The sequence below is a fragment of the Epinephelus moara genome, chromosome 13, assembly GCF_006386435.1.
Source record: "Epinephelus moara isolate mb chromosome 13, YSFRI_EMoa_1.0, whole genome shotgun sequence".
Classification (NCBI taxonomy): domain Eukaryota; kingdom Metazoa; phylum Chordata; class Actinopteri; order Perciformes; family Serranidae; genus Epinephelus; species Epinephelus moara.
In genome coordinates, this window is record NC_065518.1 from 36,920,858 (window position 1) to 36,928,982 (window position 8,125).

The 8,125-nt window shown below is 41.1% G+C and overlaps 1 protein-coding gene across 1 annotated transcript in view; it reads right to left on the minus strand.

Annotated features, from left to right (window-relative positions):
• The window catches only part of LOC126399933 (glucagon-like peptide 2 receptor), a 346,627-nt gene extending 338,537 nt beyond the window's left edge, over positions 1-8,090 (minus strand). Inside the window, exon 1 of the mRNA XM_050060279.1 lies at positions 7,924-8,090. The gene's annotated coding sequence lies outside the window, so the exon portion shown is untranslated. The remainder of the gene's footprint in view (positions 1-7,923) is intronic.
• Between the last annotated feature and the right edge of the window lie 35 nt (positions 8,091-8,125).

Consider the following 8,125-nt stretch of genomic DNA (forward strand, 5'->3'; position numbering starts at 1 on the left):
AGCCATACCTGTTTGAGCCGGAGCATACAGATGAGGAACTCCATGTGTTTGATGCTGAGCGGGCGAGAAGAGAGGCTGAATGCACAGAATGGGATTCGGTGCTACTGCTACCATCGTTGGGGAGATATATCATCAGGAGGAAAAGTGCCGCAGAGAGTGCATCACAAGGAGTGAAGTTGCGTCTTCTTTTCCTCGCAGAAGACGGTTTGGGTTCATTCTCTCCTGTTGCGTGGTAAGTGTGGTCCATTCGCAAACTTTATAACTAAAAAAACTTTTCACTACTCTCTATCGACAAACTACTAACACTCTCTGCTGTTTCCGCCTCCTTCTTCCTTCCTTCCTTCATTGGTTTATTTATACACGCGAAACGCGTTCTCTGGCTGGCTGGATTGTCCGCTCGGTCTGCCGTACATACATGGCGAAGCAAGATGGCGACCTCTCTAAAGCAAGGCCCTTGCTATATATATATATATAAAAGCATAATTATAAGGCTACGAAAACCAAACGAATTTTATTTTATAGCGATTATATACTTGTATAAACATATTAATGGGTAGAATATTCAGATTCAGATTCAGATTGACAATAAACCATGCCAAATATTACACACTGGCCCTTTAAAAACCACAGGTCAAGCCAGAAATCTTGGTCTGGTAGTCATGGAGTCAGAACTGAACTTCAACAGCCACATTAAGACAATCACAGAGTCAGCCTACTATCACCTTAAGAGCATATCAAGGATAAAAGGACTGATTTCTCAGAAGGAGCTGTAAAAACTTAACTACTGTTACAGGTTCTTTACATGTCTCCCTAAAAAAATCAATTGGACAACTGCAGCTGATACAGAACGTGCTGCTTGAGTCCTCACTGAGACCAAAAAAATACATCACTTCATTCCAGTCCTGAGGTCTTTACACTGGCTTCCAGTCTATCAGAAAATCGACTTCAAAATGCTACTGTTGGTTTAAAAAAAAGCCCTTATTGGTTTAGGGCCCATATACATTTCTGACCTTCTGCTACAGTATTTACCATCCAGACCTCTCAGGTCTACTGGGAAGGGTCTACTTTGTGTCCCCAGAGCCAAGACTAAACATGGAAAAGCAGCGTTTAGTTTTTATGCTCCACATATCTGGAATAGACTCCCAGAAAACTGCAGGTCTGCATCAGCTCTCACTTCTTTTAAATCAAGGTTGAAGACTTATCTGTTATTAAATTAAATATTTATTAATTTATTCAAAATCTTTTATTGATTTTAACTGCACTGTGACTTTTTTTTTTTCATTTTATACCTGTCTTAATATATTTTAACTTTTTGAGTTCAATTCTCTAGTTCTTTCATAAATTGTTTATAAATGTCATTTTATAATGTGTTTCTTTTGCATCTTGTCTTGATGCTTTTGATGTTTTATTTAGAGCACTTTGTTTTGTTGCTGAAATGTGCTATATAAATAAACTTGCCTTGCAATAGATTACAAAACCATCAAAAGATATAGATGTAAAATGCTCAGTATTCTAAGAGGAAGCCTTCCTGATAGTTAAGAGTGCAGAATAAGCTATTAGCATCTAGCAATCTGGTCAGAGCCCTGGGTTTGACTGAAATAAGGTGGTGGATTGTTTTTCCACAGTTATGGGAGAGAGCAGAGACCTCTGAGGCTCAGCAGTGGAAACCCTTCTGATGAAAGATTGTTACACTTGAACAGTTTTAAATTAAAACAGGACAGCACACGTTGTGAAGGTAGATACTGTCACTATAAATGACTTTATAGTGGAAGAGGAAGAGAGAGTTCCTCGTTTGAAGCCTGAGTGGAGCCGACTTGTGAAGCAACCTGTAGCAACTTAGCTTGGTTTGCTAAGCTAATGGCTACATCCAGCCCTCCTGATGAAAACCAGCAACTCGTTAAGAAAAACAGGATCATTGCCAACCTCAAGGAAGACATCCGAAGGCTGTCAGCGGAACTCAAGTCCCAATCTGAGCTGCTGACAAACACCCTGGACGTGGCTCACGAGCAGTCTCTACAGATCTCCTCGTTAAAAGCTGCTCTTCAGGACACAGTAGCCTGGGATCCTACCTCCTCTCCTCCGCAGCCCAGCAGTTCAACGCCCCATCGTAAGCCGCAATGGTCGGAGGTGGTGTTACGGAGCAAAAAAAGGACCTCGCTCGGCGTCGGTCTCTCATCCCACCTCAGCCTTTCCAACAGATTTGAGGCTCTGTCATCGTGGGTCGAAGCGCCGGACTCCGATGAGCTCAAGGATGATGCAGCCCGTCCCACGCCTCCCCAGTCCGGGAGTCATCCTCTGCCGGCAGCTCCCCTCCTGGCTGACAGCTGGCAGGCTCCCCGCGCGGACAGCTCTGTGTCCCCCCTCGCAAACACCACAGAAACAGAGCGGCAACAGAGGAAACAGAGTCGCTTAACTCATAAAGGTGAGACTATGAAACTGAGCAATAACAAAGTTAACGGGTCATAAGCCAGTGCCAGGCTGAGAGCCAGAGAGCATTCTGCCAAAAACAAAGCTAAGAGGATAGACACTATTCTGATTGGAGATTTTATAACGAGGTAGGTGGAAATGGCCAGGACTGAAAATCTAACTGTGAATAACACATCAGTCAGAGAGGTGGCAGCTATGCTACCAGACATCATGTCTACATGGCCACATATTAAAAAGATTGTTATTCATGCTGGCTCATTTGACATCCTCACAAATAAATCTGGGTCTGAGAGCCTAAAGAAAGACTTTTTGTTTTTATTGGAAACACTTAAAAAACTTCACTCAGGAGTGTCTTTCATCTCTGGACCTATCCCAATACTCGGCAGAGGTTGCAAGTCCTTCAGCAGACTCCTTGGCTTAAGCACCTGGCTGTCATCAGCCTGCCTCGAGCAACAGGTTGGATGTATTGACAATTTTAATATTTTTTGGAACATAAAAAGCCGCTTCATGCCAGACGGGATTCATCCAAACAACCTTGGCTCCAGACATCTTGGCTGCAACATACGTCACACCATCGAGTCATCTTATCAGAACTTATATACACTGATAAGCAGGAAGGTCAGGACACAGGGAGCAGACAGACAGACAGTTACTGCTCCCAAAACAACAACCGCCTCCCATGATGATGACGTCACGGTCTGTGACTCTGTCCTCTACATTACAAGAAACCTGCAGAGATTGTCTCTGTCCCAGCAAGAATGTCAAGAAAAGAAGAGATAGGACAGTCACCATGCCACTTTCCCCCTTATACCGGCAATTTCACTCAGCCGGCGGCATGGCAAAAATAAAAACAACTGCAGGAAATCAAAGACAGTCAACCCATCAAATCTGATATGTATCTCATGTCAATCACAGTCTGTCTCTAAACTTATGCCAGATAACATTTCACAACTAGCCCTTCTAAATATGAGGTCTCTGGCTGGCAAATCCTTCTTAATCAATGATTTTATTAACAAGCACAAACTTGATTTTATGTTTTTAACTGAAACTTGGCTAGGTCAGGAAAATAGTGCAGCAGATTTGATTGAGACAACCCCTCCAAATTTTAGTTTCTTTAGTGAAGCAAGAATACATAAGAGAGGAGGCGGAGTTGCCACTCTGTTCAAGGACAGCTTCCAGTGTAAGCAAATTTTTTATGGTCAATTTGACTCCTTTGAATATGTTGCCACTCAGTTAAAATCCCCCTGTCGAGCAATTTTAGTGACCATCTACAGACCCCTCAAATATGATGCAAGGTTTTTTGATGAGTTTGCCAAATTGCTGTCTATTGTGTGCATGGATTTTGACTGTGTTGCTTTAGTGGGAGATTTTAACATTCATGTTGATAATCTTACAGATGGGTGTGCTCAGGAACTGTTAAATATTCTGGATAACTTTGGACTTTCTCAGCATGTCACAGAACCAACACATAACAGAGGACACATATTAGATCTAATTAAAGCTGCAAGCAGCGTTGTTCGGGACCTCGGCTTCACGCTATTTCGGCGTCCAGCTGACGTAGACAGTGAGCATTGCGTTCTATTATGTCAATAGAATGCAAGGTCATTTTTGGCAATGAAGCCATGACTTGGGAGTAGAACTTTGATGGCTTCTGAAAACCAAACTACTGATGACATCAATCAATCAACAAATCAATCAATTTTATGTATAAAGCCCAATATCAGAAAATACAATTTGCCTCACAGGGTTTTACAGCATACAACATCCCTCTGTCCTAAGGACCCTTGCAGCAGCAGAAAACCTGCCTTTAAGAAAAAAAAACACTAGAAACCTCAAGAAGAGCAACTGAGGAGGGATCCCTCTTCCAGGACGACAGACGTGCAATAGATGACGTACAGTAAAGATCAACATAATACATTAACAGTAATCCGTATGACACAATGAGAAAGAAGGGGAGACAGAGAAAGAGAGAGATGCAGGACAGACGATAATGTTATTAGCTTACAGCAACATTAATAAAGTAATAATATTATAATTATAATTCTGGCTATTGTGGTACAATATGATAAGTATATATTGATATCTGATAGTATGCATATGGGACAATAATCAGATTATAATCATATTGAGGTTTGCAAGCCATTGTTGCAAAGAAAATAAAATAAATGCTATGTTAGTGTTGATATGGATGGAAAAACTTGTTTTGAAATCTAGTGTTGTTTCATTTTTTGCATGTGTGTATATGTGGTGTCTGAATGTTCAGGGAGAGATTGTGTGTGTGTGTGTGTGTGTGTGTGTGTGTGTCTGTGTCTGTGTGTGTCATACTTCTACTCTTATTATACACATATGATTATTGTCACATATGTATACTATCAGATATTAATATATACTTTCTACACGTTGTACCACAATAGCCAGAATCATAATTATAATCTTATTACTTTCATTAATGTTGTTGTAACACACACACACACACACACACACACACACACACACACACACACACACACACACAGAGTCAGACAGACTGCATGTACTTAGGTGACAGCACAGGCACTTCAAGATGAGTTGACTAATGACTAATGATAACAGAATCAGCAGGAGGCATTTGACACCACAGCAGCAACACAACCTCACACGTCACACTGTCCAGGCACCGCTGTGATAGAAGTTAACCTGCGAGACAGTGGAGCACAAAGGCTCCGGAGAAGAGCCCGAGTTACTGACATGCAGTACGGCTGAGTTAGTGACATGCAGAGAGGGAGAGAAGGGAGAGAGAGAGAGAGGAGAGAGAGGANGGAGAGAGGGGGGAGAGAGAGAGAGAGAGATAGAGAGAGTGAGAGGGGGGACAGGGAGTGGAGTGTGTGTGTGCGTGTGTGTGTGTGTGTGTAATTGTGTCGCTAAAAATTGCAAACTATGAGCTGCAGGTTGCTGTTAGGTTACATTATTTTTTTCTCCATGTCTCTCTCTCTCTCTCTCTCTCTCTCTCTCTCTCTCTCCCTGTCTTTCTCTCTCATTCATACACCCACAATAAATATTTGGTATGTATTCTCTGAGTAGGAGTTAAAAATAGAAAAAAATATTAATATTTTTATGGTTGTTTTTCAACAAAGACAAAAAAAGTCCTGAAGGGAAACAGTGTCTGTTTTTATTGAAAAATTGAAATGAAGGGAAACAGTGTCTGTTTTTATTGAAAAATTGAAACTGACCCAAAAAATGATAATGCATCAACATTGGTGTTGTTATTTATCATTCACATATCACAGACTGTGATAAATTAAATAAAAAATCCATCCAACATTTATTATATAGGTAATCTTAATTCATGTTGTTTTTTTTTTCATTAAAGTAACAGTGACTTCATGTAAATAAAATGGCAAATAAATTATGAAAATCCTCAAAAGGAATGGATATTTGATATGCATAATCTGAGTAGAAGTTGGTTAAAAGATTTAAGCAAAAAAAAAAATGTAGAGAAATATATTAATATTTAATATTGTTATGGTTGTTCACACCGTCCCAAAGGGGACAGGTGTGATTTTTTTTATAAGGGGGCCCGCAGGGTTAAAAAGTACAGGGTTCTTATGAAGGTGGTGTGAGCTTATATTTTGAAAGTTGTAGACATAAGCCATGTGACCTAATGAAACTTTGACATGTGTGATGATCAAACAACACATCCATATTCATTTGAAATCATGTGATCTAGTGAAAGCTTGAGTGATGTGTACTGCTGTGAGGATATATGTGCAGCAAACAGACACAAATATATACTAGTTCATGTCAGTGGAGAAACTGAGCAGGACTACATGTATTCCAGTTCTTAATGAGGTAAAAGAGTTTCACCAGGACATCTTGTATTTATAGGTGTTTGGTATCAGGCATTTCTTTCAAAGTTTTAGGAATTAGCACCATGAGCTGGACAGTTTGGTAAATGTTATATTGTCATGTGTGTGGGACCACACACACACACACACACACACACACACACACACACACTTCACTCTGACACACAGACTGTCAGAGTGAAGCTTCTGTTATGCTAATTAATGAGAGCTGCAGCTGACACAGAGAGCAAAATGGGTTGGAAGTTTGTCGAACTAGTCCTTCCAGTTCCCAAACCGTGGGAGTCTATGGACTCAAAAATGTGACCTTAATCACAAGTTTACAGTGTGTTAGCCCTCATCTTTTCTTACAGTGATCATCATGAGGATTTGTGTCCTGCACCTTAGAACGCTACTCAAATCCAAACCGTTTCATTAATGACAAAGTCCTTCACAAGTAATGTTCACCAGGGGTAGAGCTGTAATGTGTGCGAGTTTGAAGCCGTTATGATAAACGGTGTAGGAGCAAATATTTTTTGAGAGACAGAATTTGTGAATAACATCATCTTACATTGAAAGGGCAATACCGCACTTCCTGTTGGACTTAGGTCAATAGTTACAGCACGTGATTTGTAGGTCTTGATGAGACGAACGAGCCTGTTTTGGTTTGGTCTTTCTACGGGATTCCTACCGGTCGCACCGGGCATTTTAGTGTGTCTAGGTGGCACAAAAAATCGTCAGGAGGTTTTGTAAGACATGACCTGGAAGATGCCATTAAATCCAAACCATTCGAGTAATGAAAAAAGATGCCATTAAATCCAAACCATTCGAGTAATGAAAAAGTTATACAGAATATTTGATAAGGACGCGTTGATCGGTAATGTGTGCGAGTTTGACAGACAGTTTTGGTTTGATCTTTTGACTTGATTCCTACAAGCCACAGCGGCCATTTTGTGTGCCTAGACTCCTAGGTGGCGCTAGAGAGGCCATTTTGGCATTTTTCGGATTAATTTTTTCATTTTCTAAAATTTTTCGCCAGTCCTGACATGCGTGCCAATTTTGGTGAGTTTTGGAGCATGTTTAGGGGGTCAAATTCCAGTTCAAAGAGGCGGCGGAAGAAAGAAAGAATAATAATAATGATAATAATTAAAGCTGCGAGCAGCTGTGACTGGGCCCTCGTTCTCCCACGTCTACGCGGGGGGGGGGGGGGGGGGCAGTGCGCATCACTGAAGCGGTTATGTGAAAACTCAGAGTAACTTAACCCTGACGTGGTGTGACGTTTCATCTTCGTATTCCAAGAAAATCCCTATGGGGAGGGTTTTTTGAAAATTTCAAGGGGGACTATAGAGGCATTTTGTCCCCCCCATGGGTAATGGCCCTATCAGATGTAAGAGCTCGCCAACGGGCAGACCCACCCTGCGCGGCAGCGGTCTAGTTCGGTTACCCAGCCATAGTTTTCATAGTTTTATACAAACGGTGTTAGTAAACGAATTAATATCAGATAATCATATTGATTTACTCAGTCTCACAGAAACCTGGCTGTGTCAAGATGAATATGTTAGTCTCAATGAATCCACTCCTTCCAGTCATAATAATACCCACATTCCTCGAGGCAGCGGCTGAGGAGGGGGAGTGGCAGCCATTTTTAACTCTAGTCTGTTAATCAGCCCTAAACCTAAACTAGATTATAATTCATTTGAAAGCCTCGTTCTTAGTCTTTTACATCCGACCTGGAAAACCTCACAGCCACTTTTATTTGTTATAGTGTACCGTGCTCCTGGCCCGTATTCTGAATTTGTATCTGAATTCTCAGAGTTTTTAACCAGTTTAGTTCTTAAATCAGATAAACTTGGATGAGCACCAATTTCCTGATGTTA